Raw genomic sequence first — 19,234 nt, 5'->3', positions numbered from 1 at the left:
CCTCCTGCACCCTGTCTGTCTCTCACCTCCTGCATCCTGTCTGTCTCTATCCTCCTGCACCCTGTCTGTCTCTCACCTCCTGCACCCAATCTGTCTCTCACCTCCTGCACCCTGTCTGTCTCTCACCTCCTGCACCCTGTCTGTCTCTCGCCTCCTGCACCCTGTCTGTCTCAATCCTCCTGAACCCTGTCTGTCTCTATCCTCCTGCACCCTATCTGACTCTCACCTCCTGCACCCTGTCTGTCTCTCACCTCTTGCACCCTGTCTGTCTCTCTCACCTCCTGCACCCTGTCTGTCTCTCACCTCCTGCACCGTGTCTGTCTGTATCCTCCTGCACCCTGTCTGTCTCTCACCTCCTGCACCCTGTCTGTCTCTCTGACCTCCTGCACCCGGTCTGTCTCTCTCTCACCTTCTGCACCCTGTCTGTCTCTCACCTCCTGCACCCTCTCTGTCTCTCACCTCCTGCACCCTGTCTGTCTCTCACCTCCTGCAATCTGTCTGTCTCTCACCTCCTGCACCCTGTCTGTCTCTCACCTCCTGCACCCTGTCTGTCTCTCACCTTCTGCACCCTGTCTGTCTCTCACCTCCTGCACCCTGTCTGTCTCTCACCTCCTGCACCCTGTCTGGCTCTATCCTCCTGCACCCTCACTGTCTCTATCCTCCTGCACCCTGTCTGTCTCTCAACTCCTGCACCCTGTCTGTCTCTCACCTCCTGCACCCTGTCTGTCTCAATCCTCCTGCACCCTGTCTGTCTCTCACCTCCTGCACCCTGTCTGTCTCTCACCTCCTGCCCCCTGTCTGTCTCTCACCTCCTGCACCCTTTCTCTCTCTAACCTCCTGCACCCTGTCTGTCTCTCACCTCCTGCACCCTGTCTGTCTCTCACCTCCTGCACTCTGTCTGTCTCTATCCTCCTGCACCCTGTCTGTCTCTCTCACTTCCTGCACCCTGTCTGTCTCTATCCTCCTGCACCCTGTCTGTCTCTCTCACCTCCTGCACCCTGTCTGTCTCTCACCTCCTGCACCCTGTCTGTCTCACTCACCTCCTGCATCCTGTCTCTCTCACCTCCTGCACCCTGTCTGTCTCTCACCTCCTGCAACCAGTCTGTCTCTATCCTCCTGCACCCTGTCTGTCTCTCACCTCCTGCACCCTGTCTGTCTCTATCCTCCTGCACCCTGTCTGTCTCTATCCTCCTGCACCCTGTCTGTCTCTCTCACCTCCTGCACCCTGTCTGTCTCTCACCTCCTGCATCCTGTCTGTCTCTCACCTGCTGCACCCTGTCTGTCTCTCACCTCTTGCACCCTGTCTGTCTCTCACCTCCTGCACCCTTTCTGTCTCTCACCTCCTGCACCCTGTCTGTCTCTGTCCTCCTGCACCCTGTCTGTCTCTCACCTCCTGCACCCTGTCTGTCTCTGTCCTCCTGCACCCTGTCTGTCTCTCACCTCCTGCACCCTGTCTGTCTCTGTCCTCCTGCACCCTGTCTGTCTCTCAACTCTTGCACCCTCTCTGTCTCTCACCTTCTGCACCGTGTCTGTCTGTATCCTCCTGCACCCTATCTGTCTCTATCCTCCTGCACCCTGTCTGTCTCTATCCTCCTGCACCCTGTCTGTCTCTCACCTCCTGCACCTTGTCTGTCTCTCTTTTACCTCCTGCACCCTGTCTGTCCCTATCCTCCTGCACCCTGTCTGTCTCTCACCTCCTGCACCCTGTCTGTCTCTCACCTCCTGCACCCTGTCTGTCTCTATCCTCCTGCACCCTGTCTGTCTCTCTCACCTCCTGCACCCTGTCTGTCTCTCACCTCCTGCACCCTGTCTGTCTCTCACCTCTTGCACCCTGTCTGTCTCTCACCTCCTGCACCCTGTCTGTCTCTCACCTCCTGCACCCTGTCTGTCTCTGTCCTCCTGCACCCTGTCTGCCTCTCACCTCTTGCACCTTGTCTGTCTTTCACCTCCTGCACCCTGTCTGTCTCTCACCTCCTGCACCCTGTCTGTCTCTATCCTCCTGCACCCTGTCTCTCCCTCACCTCCTGCACCCTGTCTGTCTCTCTCACCTCCTGCACCCTGTCTGTCTCTCTCTCACATCCTGCACCCTGTCTGTCTCTCACCTCCTGCACCCTCTCTGTCTCTCACCTCCTGCGCCCTGTCTGTCTCTCACCTCCTGCACCCTGTCTGTCTCTCTCACCTCCTGCACCCGGTCTGTCTCTCTCTCAGCTTCTGCACCCTGTCTGTCTCTCACCTCCTGCACCCTGTCTGTCTCTCAACTCCTGCACCCTGTCTGTCTCTCTCACCTCCTGCACCCTGTCTGTCTCTATCCTCCTGCACCCTGTCGGTCTCCCACCTCCTGCACCCTCTCTGTCTCTCACCTCCTGCACCCTGTCTGTCTCTCACCTCCTGCACCCTGTCTGTCTCTCACCTCCTGCACCCTGTCTGTCCCTCACCTCATGCACCTTGTCTGTCTCTATCCTCCTGCACCCTGTCTGTCTCTCTCACCTCCTGCACCCGGTCTGTCTCTCTCTCACCTTCTGCACCCTGTCTGTCTCTCACCTCCTGCACCCTCTCTGTCTCTCACCTCCTGCACCCTGTCTGTCTCTCACCTCCTGCACCCTGTCTGTCTCTCACCTTCTGCACCCTGTCTGTCTCTCACCTCCTGCACCCTGTCTGTCTCTCACATCCTGCACCCTGTCTGGCTCTATCCTCCTGCACCCTCACTGTCTCTATCCTCCTGCATCCTGTCTGTCTCTCACCTCCTGCACCCTGTCTGTCTCTCACCTCCTGCACCCTCTCTGTCTCTATCCTCCTGCACCCTGTCTATCTCTCACCTCCTGCACCCTGTCTCTCTCTAACCTCCTGCACCCTGTCTGTCTCTCACCTCTTGCACCCTGACTGTCTCTATCCTCCTGCACCCTGTCTGTCTCTCTTACTTCCTGCACCCTGTCTGTCTCTATCCTCCTGCACCCTGTCTCTCTCTCACCTCCTGCACCCTGTCTGTCTCTATCCTCCTGCACCCTGTCTGTCTCTCTCACCTCCTGCACCCTGTCTGTCTCTCACCTCCTGCACCCTGTCTGTCTCTCTCACATCCTGCATCCTGTCTCTCTCACCTCCTACACCCTGTCTGTTTCTCTCACCTCCTGCATCCTGTCTCTCTCACCTCCTGCACCCTGTCTGTCTCTCACCTCCTGCACCCTGTCTGTCTCTATCCTCCTGCACCCTGTCTGTCTCTCACCTTCTGCACCCTGTTTGTCTCTCACCTCTTGCACCCGGTCTATCTCTCACCTCCTGCACCCTTTCTGTCTCTCACCTCCTGCACCCTGTCTGTCTCTGTCCTCCTGCACCCTGTCTGTCACTCACCTCCTCCCTGTCTGTCTCTCACCTCCTGCACCCTGTCTGTCTCTCACCTCTTGCACCCTGTCTGTCTCTCACCTCCTGCACCCTGTCTGTCTCTCACCTCCTGCACCCTGTCTGTCTCTGTCCTCCTGCACCCTGTCTGTCTCTCACCTCTTGCACCCTGTCTGTCTCTCACCTCCTGCACCCTGTCTGTCTCTATCCTCCTGCACCCTGTCTCTCCCTCACCTCCTGCACCCTGTCTGTCTCTCTCACCTCCTGCACCCTGTCTGTCTCTCACCTCCTGCACCCTGTCTGTCTCTCTCACCTCCTGCAACCTGTCTGTCTCTCACCTCCTGCACCTTGTCTGTCTGTATCCTCCTGCTCCCTGTCTGTCTGTATCCTCCTGCACCCTGTCTGTCTCTCTCACCTCCTGCACCCGGTCTGTCTCTCTCACCTCCTGCACCCGGTCTGTCTCTTTCACCTCCTGCACCCTGTCTGTCTCTATCCTCCTGCACCCTGTCGGTCTCCCACCTCCTGCAACCTCTCTGTCTCTCACCTCCTGAACCATGTCTGTCCCTCACCTCATGCACCCTGTCTGTCTCTATCCTCCTGCACCCTGTCTGTCTCTCACTTCCTGCACCCTCTCTGTCTCTCACCTCCTGCACCCTGTCTGTCTCTCACCTCATGCACCCTGTCTGTCTCTCAACTCCTGCACCCTGTCTGTGTCTCACCTCATGCACCCTGTCTGTCTCTCAACTCCTGCACCCTGTCTGTCTCTCACCTCCTGCACCCTCTCTGTCTCTCACCTCCTGCACCCTGTCTGTCTCTCTCTCACCTTCTGCACCCTGTCTGTCTAACACCTCCTGCATCCTGTCTGTCTCTCACCTCCTGCACCCTGTCTGTCTCTCACCTCTTGAACCCTGTCTGTCTATCACCTCCTGCACCCTGTCTGTCTCTATCCTCCTGCACCCTGTCTGTGTCTCACCTCTTGCACCCTGTCGGTCTCTCACCTCCTGCACCCTGTCTGTCTCTATCCTCCTGCACCCTGTCTGTCTCTCACCTTCTGCACCCTGTCTGTCTGTCACCTCCTGCACCCTGTCTGTCTCTCAACTGCTACACCCTGTCTGTCTCTCACCTCCTGCACCCTGTCTGTCTCTCACCTCCTGCACCCTGTCTGTCTCTCACCTCCTGCACCCTGTCTGTCTCTATCCTCCTGCACCCTGTCTGTCTCTCTCACCTCCTGCACCCTGTCTGTCTCTCACCTCCTGCACCCTGTCTGTCTCTCTCACATCCTGCATCCTGTCTCTCTCACCTCCTGCACCCTGTCTGTTTCTCTCACCTCCTGCATCCTGTCTCTCTCACCTCCTGCACCCTGTCGGTCTCTCACCTCCTGCACCCTGTCTGTCTCTCACCTTCTGCACCCTCTCTGTCTGTCACCTCCTGCACCCTGTCTGTCTCTCACCTCTTGCACCCTGTCTGTCTCTCACCTCCTGAACCCTGTCTGTCTCTCACCTCCTGCACCGTGTCTGTCTCTCACCTCCTGAACCCTGTCTGTCTCTATCCTCCTGCACCCTGTCTGTCTCTCACCTCCTGCACCCTGTCTGTCTCTATCCTCCTGCACCCTGTCTGTCTCTCACCTCCTGAACCCTGTCTGTCTCTATCTATCCTCCTGCACCCTGTCTGTCTCTATCCTCCTGCACCCTGTCGTTCTCTCACCTCCTGCACCCTATCTCTCTCTCACCTCCTGCACCCTGTCTGTCTCTCACCTCATGCACCCTGTCTGTCTCTCTCACCTCCTGCACCCTGTCTCTCTCTCACCTCGTGCACCCTGTCTGTCTCTCACCTCCTGCACCCTGTCTGTCTCTCAACTCCTGCACCCTGTCTGTCTCTCACCTCCTGCACCCTGTCTCTCTCTAACCTCCTGCACCCTGTCTGTCTCTCACCTCCTGCACCCTGTCTGTCTCTCACCTCCTGCACCCTTTCTCTCTCTAACCTCCTGCACCCTGTCTGTCTCTCACCTCCTGCACCGTGTCTGTCTCTCACCTCCTGAACCCTGTCTGTCTCTATCCTCCTGCACCCTGTCTGTCTCTCACCTCCTGCACCCTGTCTGTCTCTCACCTCCTGAACCCTGTCTGTCTCTCACCTCCTGCACCGTGTCTGTCTCTCACCTCCTGAACCCTGTCTGTCTCTATCCTCCTGCACCCTGTCTGTCTCTCACCTCCTGAAACCTGTCTGTCTCTATCTATCCTCCTGCACCCTGTCTGTCTCTATCCTCCTGCACCCTGTCGTTCTCTCACCTCCTGCAACCTATCTCTCTCTCACCTCCTGCACCCTGTCTGTCTCTCACCTCATGCACCCTGTCTGTCTCTCTCACCTCCTGCACCCTGTCTCTCTCTCACCTCGTGCACCGTGTCTGTCTCTCACCTCCTGCACCCTGTCTGTCTCTCAACTCCTGCACCCTGTCTGTCTCTCAACTGCTACACCCTGTCTGTCTCTCACCTCCTGCACCCTGTCTGTCTCTCACCTCCTGCACCCTGTCTGTCTCTATCCTCCTGCACCCTGTCTGTCTCTCTCACCTCCTGCATCCTGTCTGTCTCTCACCTCCTGCACCCTGTCTGTCTCTCTCACATCCTGCATCCTGTCTCTCTCACCTCCTGAACCCTGTCTGTCTCTCTATCCTCCTGCACCCTGTCTGTCTCTCACCTCCTGCACCCTGTCTGTCTCTCACCTCCTGCACCCTGTCTGTCTCTCACCTCCTGCACCGTGTCTGTCTCTCACCTCCTGAACCCTGTCTGTCTCTATCCTCCTGCACCCTGTCTGTCTCTCACCTCCTGAACCCTGTCTGTCTCTATCTATCCTCCTGCACCCTGTCTGTCTCTATCCTCCTGCACCCTGTCTGTCTCTCACCTCTTGCACCCTGACTGTCTCTATCCTCCTGCACCCTGTCTGTCTCTCTTACTTCCTGCACCCTGTCTGTCTCTATCCTCCTGCACCCTGTCTCTCTCTCACCTCCTGCACCCTGTCTGTCTCGATCCTCCTGCACCCTGTCTGTCTCTCTCACCTCCTGCACCCTGTCTGTCTCTCACCTCCTGCACCCTGTCTGTCTCTCTCACATCCTGCATCCTGTCTCTCTCACCTCCTACACCCTGTCTGTTTCTCTCACCTCCTGCATCCTGTCTCTCTCACCTCCTGCACCCTGTCTGTCTCTCACCTCCTGCACCCTGTCTGTCTCTATCCTCCTGCACCCTGTCTGTCTCTCACCTTCTGCACCCTGTTTGTCTCTCACCTCTTGCACCCGGTCTATCTCTCACCTCCTGCACCCTTTCTGTCTCTCACCTCCTGCACCCTGTCTGTCTCTGTCCTCCTGCACCCTGTCTGTCACTCACCTCCTCCCTGTCTGTCTCTCACCTCCTGCACCCTGTCTGTCTCTCACCTCCTGCACCCTGTCTGTCTCTCACCTCCTGCACCCTGTCTGTCTCTGTCCTCCTGCACCCTGTCTGTCTCTCACCTCTTGCACCCTGTCTGTCTCTCACCTCCTGCACCCTGTCTGTCTCTCACCTCCTGCACCCTGTCTGTCTCTATCCTCCTGCACCCTGTCTCTCCCTCACCTCCTGCACCCTGTCTGTCTCTCTCACCTCCTGCACCCTGTCTGTCTCTCACCTCCTGCACCCTGTCTGTCTCTCTCACCTCCTGCAACCTGTCTGTCTCTCACCTCCTGCACCTTGTCTGTCTGTATCCTCCTGCTCCCTGTCTGTCTGTATCCTCCTGCACCCTGTCTGTATCTCTCACCTCCTGCACCCGGTCTGTCTCTCTCACCTCCTGCACCCGGTCTGTCTCTTTCACCTCCTGCACCCTGTCTGTCTCTATCCTCCTGCACCCTGTCGGTCTCCCACCTCCTGCAACCTCTCTGTCTCTCACCTCCTGCACCCTGTCTGTCTCTCACCTCCTGCACCCTGTCTGTCTCTCACCTCCTGAACCATGTCTGTCCCTCACCTCATGCACCCTGTCTGTCTCTATCCTCCTGCACCCTGTCTGTCTCTCACCTCATGCACCCTGTCTGTCTCTCAACTCCTGCACCCTGTCTGTGTCTCACCTCATGCACCCTGTCTGTCTCTCAACTCCTGCACCCTGTCTGTCTCTCACCTCCTGCACCCTCTCTGTCTCTCACCTCCTGCACCCTGTCTGTCTCTATCCTCCTGCACCCTGTCTATCTCTCACCTCCTGCACCCTGTCTGTCTCTCTCTCACCTTCTGCACCCTGTCTGTCTAACACCTCCTGCATCCTGTCTGTCTCTCACCTCCTGCACCCTGTCTGTCTCTCACCTCTTGAACCCTGTCTGTCTATCACCTCCTGCACCCTGTCTGTCTCTATCCTCCTGCACCCTGTCTGTCTCTCACCTCTTGCACCCTGTCGGTCTCTCACCTCCTGCACCCTGTCTGTCTCTATCCTCCTGCACCCTGTCTGTCTCTCACCTTCTGCACCCTCTCTGTCTGTCACCTCCTGCACCCTGTCTGTCTCTCAACTGCTACACCCTGTCTGTCTCTCACCTCCTGCACCCTGTCTGTCTCTCACCTCCTGCACCCTGTCTGTCTCTCACCTCCTGCACCCTGTCTGTCTCTATCCTCCTGCACCCTGTCTGTCTCTCTCACCTCCTGCACCCTGTCTGTCTCTCTCCTCCTGCACCCTGTCTGTCTCTCACCTCCTGCACCCTGTCTGTCTCTCTCACATCCTGCATCCTGTCTCTCTCACCTCCTGCACCCTGTCTGTTTCTCTCACCTCCTGCATCCTGTCTCTCTCACCTCCTGCACCCTGTCGGTCTCTCACCTCCTGCACCCTGTCTGTCTCTCACCTTCTGCACCCTCTCTGTCTGTCACCTCCTGCACCCTGTCTGTCTCTCACCTCTTGCACCCTGTCTGTCTCTCACCTCCTGAACCCTGTCTGTCTCTCACCTCCTGCACCGTGTCTGTCTCTCACCTCCTGAACCCTGTCTGTCTCTATCCTCCTGCACCCTGTCTGTCTCTCACCTCCTGCACCCTGTCTGTCTCTCACCTCCTGAACCCTGTCTGTCTCTCACCTCCTGCACCGTGTCTGTCTCTCACCTCCTGAACCCTGTCTGTCTCAATCCTCCTGCACCCTGTCTGTCTCTCACCTCCTGAACCCTGTCTGTCTCTATCTATCCTCCTGCACCCTGTCTGTCTCTATCCTCCTGCACCCTATCTCTCTCTCACCTCCTGCACCCTGTCTGTCTCTCACCTCATGCACCCTGTCTGTCTCTCTCACCTCCTGCACCCTGTCTCTCTCTCACCTCGTGCACCCTGTCTGTCTCTCACCTCCTGCACCCTGTCTGTCTCTCAACTCCTGCACCCTGTCTGTCTCTCACCTCCTGCACCCTGTCTCTCTCTAACCTCCTGCACCCTGTCTGTCTCTCACCTCCTGCACCCTGTCTGTCTCTCACCTCCTGCACCCTTTCTCTCTCTAACCTCCTGCACCCTGTCTGTCTCTCACCTCCTGCACCGTGTCTGTCTCTCACCTCCTGAACCCTGTCTGTCTCTATCCTCCTGCACCCTGTCTGTCTCTCACCTCCTGCACCCTGTCTGTCTCTCACCTCCTGAACCCTGTCTGTCTCTCACCTCCTGCACCGTGTCTGTCTCTCACCTCCTGAACCCTGTCTGTCTCTATCCTCCTGCACCCTGTCTGTCTCTCACCTCCTGAACCCTGTCTGTCTCTATCTATCCTCCTGCACCCTGTCTGTCTCTATCCTCCTGCACCCTGTCGTTCTCTCACCTCCTGCAACCTATCTCTCTCTCACCTCCTGCACCCTGTCTGTCTCTCACCTCATGCACCCTGTCTGTCTCTCTCACCTCCTGCAACCTGTCTGTCTCTCAACTCCTGCACCCTGTCTGTCTCTCAACTGCTACACCCTGTCTGTCTCTCTCACATCCTGCATCCTGTCTCTCTCACCTCCTGCACCCTGTCTGTTTCTCTCACCTCCTGCATCCTGTCTCTCTCACCTCCTGCACCCTGTCGGTCTCTCACCTCCTGAACCCTGTCTGTCTCTATCCTCCTGCACCCTGTCTGTCTCTCACCTCCTGCACCCTGTCTGTCTCTCACCTCCTGAACCCTATCTGTCTCTCACCTCCTGCACCGTGTCTGTCTCTCACCTCCTGAACCCTGTCTGTCTCTATCCTCCTGCACCCTGTCTGTCTCTCACCTCCTGAACCCTGTCTGTCTCTATCTATCCTCCTGCAACCTGTCTGTCTCTATCCTCCTGCACCCTGTCGTTCTCTCACCTCCTGCACCCTATCTCTCTCTCACCTCCTGCACCCTGTCTGTCTCTCACCTCATGCACCCTGTCTGTCTCTCTCACCTCCTGCACCCTGTCTCTCTCTCACCTCGTGCACCCTGTCTGTCTCTCACCTCCTGCACCCTGTCTGTCTCTCAACTCCTGCACCCTGTCTGTCTCTCACCTCCTGCACCCTGTCTCTCTCTAACCTCCTGCACCCTGTCTGTCTCTCACCTCCTGCACCCTGTCTGTCTCTCACCTCCTGCACCCTTTCTCTCTCTAACCTCCTGCACCCTGTCTGTCTCTCACCTCCTGCACCCTGTCTGTCTCTCACCTCCTGCACCCTGTCTGTCTCTAACCTCCTGCACCCTGTCTGTCTCTCACCTCTTGCACCCTGTCTGTCTCTCACCTCCTGCACCCTGTCTGTCTCTCTCCTCCTGCACCCTGTCTGTCTCTCACCTCCTGCACCCTGTCTGTCTCTCCCACCTCCTGCATCATGTCTCTCTCACCTCCTGCACCCTGTCTGTCTCTCACCTCCTGCAACCAGTCTGTCTCTATCCTCCTGCACCCTGTCTGTCTCTCACCTCCTGCACCCTGTCTGTCTCTATCCTCCTGCACCCTGTCTGTCTCTATCCTCCTGCACCCTGTCTGTCTCTCTCACCTCCTGCACCCTGTCTGTCTCTCACCTCCTGCATTCTGTCTGTCTCTATCCTCCTGCACCCTGTCTGTCTCTCACCTCCTGCACCCAGTCTGTCTCTCACCTTCTGCACCCTGTCTGTCTCTCACCTCCTGCACCCTGTCTGTCTCTCACCACCTGCACCCTGTCTGTCTCAATCCTCCTGCACCCTGTCTGTCTCTATCCTCCTGCACCCGATCTGACTCTCACCTCCTGCACCCTGTCTGTCTCTCACCTCTTGCACCCTGTCTGTCTCTCTCACCTCCTGCACCCTGTCTGTCTCTCACCTCCTGCACCGTGTCTGTCTGTATCCTCCTGCACCCTGTCTGTCTGTATCCTCCTGCACCCTGTCTGTCTCTCTCACCTCCTGCACCCGGTCTGTCTCTCTCTCACCTTCTGCACCCTGTCTGTCTCTCACCTCCTGCACCCTCTCTGTCTCTCACCTCCTGCACCCTGTCTGTCTCTCACCTCCTGCAATCTGTCTGTCTCTCACCTCCTGCACCCTGTCTGTCTCTCACCTCCTGCACCCTGTCTCTCTCTAACCTCCTGCACCCTGTCTGGCTCTATCCTCCTGCACCCTCACTGTCTCTATCCTCCTGCACCCTGTCTGTCTCTCACCTCCTGCACCCTGTCTGTCTCTCACCTCCTGCACCCTCTCTGTCTCTATCCTCCTGCACCCTGTCTATCTCTCACCTCCTGCACCCTGTCTCTCTCTAACCTCCTGCACCCTGTCTGTCTCTATCCTCCTGCACCCTGTCTGTCTCTCTCACCTCCTGCACCCTGTCTGTCTCTCACCTCCTGCACCCTGTCTGTCTCTCTCACATCCTGCATCCTGTCTCTCTCACCTCCTACACCCTGTCTGTTTCTCTCACCTCCTGCATCCAGTCTCTCTCACCTCCTGCACCCTGTCTGTCTCTCACCTCCTGCACCCTGTCTGTCTCTATCCTCCTGCACCCTGTCTGTCTCTCACCTTCTGCACCCTGTTTGTCTCTCACCTCATGCACCCGGTCTGTCTCTCACCTCCTGCACCCTTTCTGTCTCTCACCTCCTGCACCCTGTCTGTCTCTGTCCTCCTGCACCCTGTCTGTCTCTCACCTCCTGCACCCTGTCTGTCTCTGTCCTCCTGCACCCTGTCTGTCTCTCAACTCTTGCACCCTCTCTGTCTCTCACCTTCTGCACCGTGTCTGTCTGTATCCTCCTGCACCCTATCTGCCTGTATCCTCCTGCACCCTGTCTGTCTCTCTCACCTCCTGCACCCGGTCTGTCTCTCTCTCACCTTCTGCACCCTGTCTGTCTCTCACCTCCTGCACCCTGTCTGTCTCTCACCTCCTGCACCCTGTCTGTCTCTCACCTCCTGCACCCTGTCTGTCTCTATCCTCCTGCACCCTGTCTGTCTCTCTCACCTCCTGCACCCTGTCTGTCTCTCACCTCCTCCCTGTCTGTCTCTCACCTCCTGCATCCTGTCTGTCTCTCACCTCTTGCACCCTGTCTGTCTCTCACCTCCTGCACCCTGTCTGTCTCTCACCTCCTGCACCCTGTCTGTCTCTGTCCTCCTGCACCCTGTCTGTCTCTCACCTCTTGCACCCTGTCTGTCTCTCACCTCCTGCACCCTGTCTGTCTCTCACCTCTTGCACCCTGTCTATCTCTATCCTCCTGCACCCTGTCTCTCCCTCACCTCCTGCACCCTGTCTGTCTCTCTCACCTCCTGCACCCTGTCTGTCTCTCAGCTCCTGCACCCTGTCTGTCTCTCTCACCTCCTGCAACCTGTCTGTCTCTCACCTCCTGCACCTTGTCTGTCTGTATCCTCCTGCACCCTGTCTGTCTGTATCCTCCTGCACCCTGACTGTCTCTATCCTCCTGCACCCTGTCTGTCTCTCTCACTTCCTGCACCCTGTCTGTCTCTATCCTCCTGCACCCTGTCTCTCTCTCACCTCCTGCACCCTGTCTGTCTCTATCCTCCTGCACCCTGTCTGTCTCTCTCACCTCCTGCACCCTGTCTGTCTCTCACCTCCTGCACCCTGTCTGTCTCTCTCACATCCTGCATCCTGTCTCTCTCACCTCCTGCACCCTGTCTGTTTCTCTCACCTTCTGCATCCTGTCTCTCTCACCTCCTGCACCCTGTCTGTCTCTCACCTCCTGCACCCTGTCTGTCTCTATCCTCCTGCACCCTGTCTGTCTCTCACCTTCTGCACCCTGTCTGTCTCTCACCTCTTGCACCCTGTCTGTCTCTCACCTCCTGCACCCTTTCTGTCTCTCACCTCCTGCACCCTGTCTGTCTCTGTCCTCCTGCACCCTGTCTGTCTCTCACCTCCTGCACCCTGTCTGTCTCTGTCCTCCTGCACCCTGTCTGTCTCTCAACTCTTGCACCCTCTCTGTCTCTCACCTCCTGCACCCTGTCTGTCTCTCACCTCTTGCACCCTGTCTATCTCTATCCTCCTGCACCCTGTCTCTCCCTCACCTCCTGCACCCTGTCTGTCTCTCTCACCTCCTGCACCCTGTCTGTCTCTCAGCTCCTGCACCCTGTCTGTCTCTCTCACCTCCTGCAACCTGTCTGTCTCTCACCTCCTGCACCTTGTCTGTCTGTATCCTCCTGCACCCTGTCTGTCTCTCACCTCTTGCACCCTGACTGTCTCTATCCTCCTGCACCCTGTCTGTCTCTCTCACTTCCTGCACCCTGTCTGTCTCTATCCTCCTGCACCCTGTCTCTCTCTCACCTCCTGCACCCTGTCTGTCTCTATCCTCCTGCACCCTGTCTGTCTCTCTCACCTCCTGCACCCTGTCTGTCTCTCACCTCCTGCACCCTGTCTGTCTCTCTCACATCCTGCATCCTGTCTCTCTCACCTCCTGCACCCTGTCTGTTTCTCTCACCTTCTGCATCCTGTCTCTCTCACCTCCTGCACCCTGTCTGTCTCTCACCTCCTGCACCCTGTCTGTCTCTATCCTCCTGCACCCTGTCTGTCTCTCACCTTCTGCACCCTGTCTGTCTCTCACCTCTTGCACCCTGTCTGTCTCTCACCTCCTGCACCCTTTCTGTCTCTCACCTCCTGCACCCTGTCTGTCTCTGTCCTCCTGCACCCTGTCTGTCTCTCACCTCCTGCACCCTGTCTGTCTCTGTCCTCCTGCACCCTGTCTGTCTCTCAACTCTTGCACCCTCTCTGTCTCTCACCTTCTGCACCGTGTCTGTCTGTATCCTCCTGCACCCTATCTGCCTGTATCCTCCTGCACCCTGTCTGTCTCTCTCACCTCCTGCACCCGGTCTGTCTCTCTCTCACCTTCTGCACCCTGTCTGTCTCTCACCTCCTGCACCCTGTCTGTCTCTCACCTCCTGCACCCTGTCTGCCTCTCACCTCCTGCACCCTGTCTGTCTCTATCCTCCTGCACCCTGTCGGTCTCCCACCTCCTGCACCCTCTCTGTCTCTCACCTCCTGCACCCTGTCTGTCTCTCACCTCCTGCACCCTGTCTGTCTCTCACCTCCTGAACCATGTCTGTCCCTCACCTCAAGCACCCTGTCTGTCTCTATCCTCCTGCACCCTGTCTGTGTCTCACCTCTTGCACCCTGTCTGTCTCTCACCTCCTGCACCCTCTCTGTCTCTCACCTCCTGCACCCTGTCTGTCTCTCACCTCATGCACCCTGTCTGTCTCTCAACTCCTGCACCCTGTCTGTCTCTCACCTCATGCACCCTGTCTGTCTCTCAACTCCTGCACCCTGTCTGTCTCTCACCTCATGCACCCTGTCTGTCTCTCAACTCCTGCACCCTGTCTGTCTCTCACCTCATGCACCCTGTCTGTCTCCCAACTCCTGCACCCTGTCTGTCTCTCACCTCCTGCACCCTGTCTGTCTCTCAACTCCTGCACCCTGTCTGTCTCTCACCTCATGCACCCTGTCTGTCTCCAACTCCTGCACCCTGTCTTGTCTCTCACCTCCTGCACCCTGTCTGTCTCTCAACTCCTGCACCCTGTCTGTCTCTCACCTCATGCACCCTGTCTGTCTCTCACCTCCTGCACCCTGTCTATCTCTCACCTCCTGCACCCTGTCTGTCTCTCTCTCACCTTCTGCACCCTGTCTGTCTCTCACTCTTGCACCCTGTCAGTCTCTCACCTCCTGCACCCTGTCTGTCTCTATCCTCCTGCACCCTGTCTGTCTCTCACCTTCTGCACCCTCTCTGTCTGTCACCTCCTGCACCCTGTCTGTCTCTATCCTCCTGCACCCTGTCTGTCTCTCACCTCCTGCACCCTGTCTGTCTCTATCCTCCTGCACCCTGTCTGTCTCTCTCACCTCCTGCACCCTGTCTGTCTCTCACCTCCTGCACCCTGTCTGTCTCTCTCACATCCTGCATCCTGTCTCTCTCACCTCCTGCACCCTGTCGGTCTCTCACCTCCTGCACCCTGTCTGTCTCTATCCTCCTGCACCCTGTCTGTCTCTCACCTTCTGCACCCTCTCTGTCTGTCACCTCCTGCACCCTGTCTGTCTCTCACCTCCTGCACCGTGTCTGTCTCTCACCTCCTGAACCCTGTCTGTCTCTATCCTCCTGCACCCTGTCTGTCTCTCACCTCCTGCACCCTGTCTGTCTCTCACCTCCTGAACCCTGTCTGTCTCTCACCTCCTGCACCGTGTCTGTCTCTCACCTCCTGAACCCTGTCTGTCTCTATCCTCCTGCACCCTGTCTGTCTCTCACCTCCTGAACCCTGTCTGTCTCTATCTATCCTCCTGCACCCTGTCTGTCTCTATCCTCCTGCACCCTGTCGTTCTCTCACCTCCTGCACCCTATCTCTCTCTCACCTCCTGCACCCTATCTCTCTCTCACCTCCTGCACCCTGTCTGTCTCTCACCTCCTGCACCCTGTCTGTCTCTCACCTCCTGAACCCTGTCTGTCTCTCACCTCCTGCACCCTGTCTCTCTCTCACCTCGTGCACCCTGTCTGTCTCTCACCTCCTGAACCCTGTCTGTCTCTCAACTCCTGCACCCTGTCTGTCTCTCACCTCCTGCACCCTGTCTCTCTCTAACCTCCTGCACCCTGTCTGTCTCTCACCTCCTGCACCCTGTCTGTCTCTCACCTCCTGCACCCTTTCTCTCTCTAACCTCCTGCACCCTGTCTGTCTCTCACCTCCTGCACCCTGTCTGTCTCTCACCTCCTGCACCCTGTCTGTCTCTCACCTCCTGCACCCTGTCTGTCTCTAACCTCCTGCACCCTGTCTGTCTCTCACCTCTTGCACCCTGTCTGTCTCTCACCTCCTGCACCCTGTCTGTCTCTCTCCTCCTGCACCCTGTCTGTCTCTCACCTCCTGCACCCTGTCTGTCTCTCTCACCTCCTGCACCCTGTCTGTCTCTCACCTCCTGCAACCAGTCTGTCTCTATCCTCCTGCACCCTGTCTGTCTCTCACCTCCTGCACCCTGTCTGTCTCTATCCTCCTGCACCCTGTCTGTCTCTATCCTCCTGCACCCTGTCTGTCTCTCTCACCTCCTGCACCCTGTCTGTCTCTCACCTCCTGCATCCTGTCTGTCTCTATCCTCCTGCACCCTGTCTGTCTCTCACCTCCTGCACCCAGTCTGTCTCTCACCTTCTGCACCCTGTCTGTCTCTCACCTCCTGCAACCTGTCTGTCTCTCACCTCCTGCACCCTGTCTGTCTCAATCCTCCTGCACCCTGTCTGTCTCTATCCTCCTGCACCCTATCTGACTCTCACCTCCTGCACCCTGTCTGTCTCTCACCTCTTGCACCCTGTCTGTCTCTCTCACCTCCTGCACCCTGTCTGTCTCTCACCTCCTGCACCGTGTCTGTCTGTATCCTCCTGCACCCTGTCTGTCTCTCTCACCTCCTGCACCCGGTCTGTCTCTCTCTCACCTTCTGCACCCTGTCTGTCTCTCACCTTCTGCACCCTGTCTGTCTCTCACCTCCTGCACCCTGTCTGGCTCTATCCTCCTGCACCCTCACTGTCTCTATCCTCCTGCACCCTGTCTGTCTCTCACCTCCTGCACCCTGTCTGTCTCTCACCTCCTGCACACTCTCTGTCTCTATCCTCCTGCACCCTGTCTATCTCTCACCTCCTGCACCCTGTCTCTCTCTAACCTCCTGCACCCTGTCTGTCTCTCACCTCTTGCACCCTGACTGTCTCTATCCTCCTGCACCCTGTCTGTCTCTCTCACTTCCTGCACCCTGTCTGTCTCTATCCTCCTGCACCCTGTCTCTCTCTCACCTCCTGCACCCTGTCTGTCTCTATCCTCCTGCACCCTGTCTGTCTCTCTCACCTCCTGCACCCTGTCTGTCTCTCACCTCCTGCACCCTGTCTGTCTCTCTCACATCCTGCATCCTGTCTCTCTCACCTCCTGCACCCTGTCTGTTTCTCTCACCTTCTGCATCCTGTCTCTCTCACCTCCTGCACCATGTCTGTCTCTCACCTCCTGCACCCTGTCTGTCTCTATCCTCCTGCACCCTGTCTGTCTCTCACCTTCTGCACCCTGTCTGTCTCTCACCTCTTGCACCCTGTCTGTCTCTCACCTCCTGCACCCTTTCTGTCTCTCACCTCCTGCACCCTGTCTGTTTCTCTCACCTTCTGCATCCTGTCTCTCTCACCTCCTGCACCCTGTCTGTCTCTCACCTCCTGCACCCTGTCTGGCTCTATCCTCCTGCACCCTCACTGTCTCTATCCTCCTGCACCCTGTCTGTCTCTCACCTCCTGCACCCTGTCTGTCTCTATCCTCCTGCACCCTGTCTCTCTCTCACCTCCTGCACCCTGTCTGTCTCTATCCTCCTGCACCCTGTCTGTCTCTCTCACCTCCTGCACCCTGTCTGTCTCTCACCTCCTGCACCCTGTCTGTCTCTCACCTCTTGCACTCTGTCTGTCTCTGTCCTCCTGCACCCTGTCTGTTTCTCTCACCTTCTGCATCCTGTCTCTCTCACCTCCTGCACCCTGTCTGTCTCTCACCTCCTGCACCCTGTCTGTCTCTATCCTCCTGCACCCTGTCTGTCTCTCACCTTCTGCACCCTGTCTGTCTCTCACCTCTTGCACCCTGTCTGTCTCTCACCTCCTGCACCCTTTCTGTCTCTCACCTCCTGCACCCTGTCTGTCTCTGTCCTCCTGCACCCTGTCTGTCTCTCAACTCTTGCACCCTCTCTGTCTCTCACCTTCTGCACCGTGTCTGTCTGTATCCTCCTGCACCCTATCTGCCTGTATCCTCCTGCACCCTGTCTGTTTCTCTCACCTCCTGCACCCGGTCTGTCTCTCTCTCACCTTCTGCACCCTGTTTGTCTCTCACCTCCAGCACCCTGTCTGCCTCTCACCTCCTGCACCCTGTCTGTCTCTATCCTCCTGCACCCTGTCTGTCTCTCTCACCTCCTGCACCCTGTCTGTCTCTCACCTCCTGCACCCTGTCTGTCTCTCTCACATCCTGCATCCTGTCTCTCTCACCTCCTGCACCCTGTCGGTCTCTCACCTCCTGCACCCTGTCTGTCTCTATCCTCCTGCACCCTGTCTGTCTCTATCCTCCTGCACCCTGTCTGTCTCTCACCTTCTGCACCCTCTCTGTCTGTCACCTCCTGCACCCTGTCTGTCTCTCACCTCCTGAACCCTGTCTGTCTCTATCCTCCTGCACCCTGTCTGTCTCTCACCTCCTGCACCCTGTCTGTCTCTCACCTCCTGAACCCTGTCTGTCTCTCACCTCCTGCACCGTGTCTGTCTCTCACCTCCTGAACCCTGTCTGTCTCTATCCTCCTGCACCCTGTCTGTCTCTCACCTCCTGAACCCTGTCTGTCTCTATCTATCCTCCTGCACCCTGTCTGTCTCTATCCTCCTGCACCCTGTCGTTCTCTCACCTCCTGCACCCTATCTCTCTCTCACCTCCTGCACCCTGTCTGTCTCTCACCTCCTGCACCCTGTCTGTCTCTCACCTCCTGAACCCTGTCTGTCTCTCACCTCCTGCACCCTGTCTCTCTCTCACCTCGTGCACCCTGTCTGTCTCTCACCTCCTGCACCCTGTCTGTCTCTCAACTCCTGCACCCTGTCTGTCTCTCACCTCCTGCACCCTGTCTGTCTCTCACCTCCTGCACCCTGTCTGTCTCTCTCCTCCTGCACCCTGTCTGTCTCTCACCACCTGCACCCTGTCTGTCTCTCTCACCTCCTGCATCATGTCTCTCTCACCTCCTGCACCCTGTCTGTCTCTCACCTCCTGCATCCTGTCTGTCTCTATCCTCCTGCACCCTGTCTGTCTCTCACCTTCTGCACTCTGTCTGTCTCTCACCTCCTGCAACCTGTCTGTCTCTCACCTCCTGCACCCTGTCTGTCTCAATCCTCCTGCACCCTGTCTGTCTCTATCCTCCTGCACCCTATCTGACTCTCACCTTCTGCACACTGTCTGTCTTTCACCTCTTGCACCCTGTCTGTCTCTCTCACCTCCTGCACCCTGTCTGTCTCTCACCTCCTGCACCGTGTCTGTCTGTATCCTCCTGCACCCTGTCTGTCTGTATCCTCCTGCACCCTGTCTGTCTCTCTCACCTCCTGCACCCGGTCTGTCTCTCTCTCACCTTCTGCACCCTGTCTGTCTCTCACCTCCTGCACCCTGTCTGTCTCTCACCTCCTGCACCCTGTCTGTCTCTCACCTCCTGCACCCTGTCTGTCTCTCACCTTCTGCACCCTGTCTGTCTCTCACCTCCTGCACCCTGTCTGGCTCTATCCTCCTGCACCCTCACTGTCTCTATCCTCCTGCACCCTGTCTGTCTCTCACCTCCTGCACCCTGTCTGTCTCTCACCTCCTGCACACTCTCTGTCTCTATCCTCCTGCACCCTGTCTATCTCTCACCTCCTGCACCCTGTCTCTCTCTAACCTCCTGCACCCTGTCTGTCTCTCACCTCTTGCACCCTGACTGTCTCTATCCTCCTGCACCCTGTCTGTCTCTCTCACTTCATGCACCCTGTCTGTCTCTATCCTCCTGCACCCTGTCTCTCTCTCACCTCCTGCA

The 19,234-nt window shown here is 57.5% G+C and overlaps 1 protein-coding gene across 2 annotated transcripts in view; it reads right to left on the bottom strand.

Annotated features, from left to right (window-relative positions):
• Window positions 1-19,234, bottom strand: part of prkn (parkin RBR E3 ubiquitin protein ligase) — a 1,745,947-nt gene that overhangs the window by 489,927 nt on the left and 1,236,786 nt on the right. The gene's annotated exons all lie outside the window — the stretch shown is intronic.

This window comes from Pristiophorus japonicus, chromosome 9, assembly GCF_044704955.1.
Source record: "Pristiophorus japonicus isolate sPriJap1 chromosome 9, sPriJap1.hap1, whole genome shotgun sequence".
NCBI classification, from domain to species: Eukaryota; Metazoa; Chordata; class Chondrichthyes; family Pristiophoridae; genus Pristiophorus; species Pristiophorus japonicus.
Note: the sequence above shows the minus strand (reverse complement) of the source record. Positions and strands in the feature narration are given on the sequence as shown.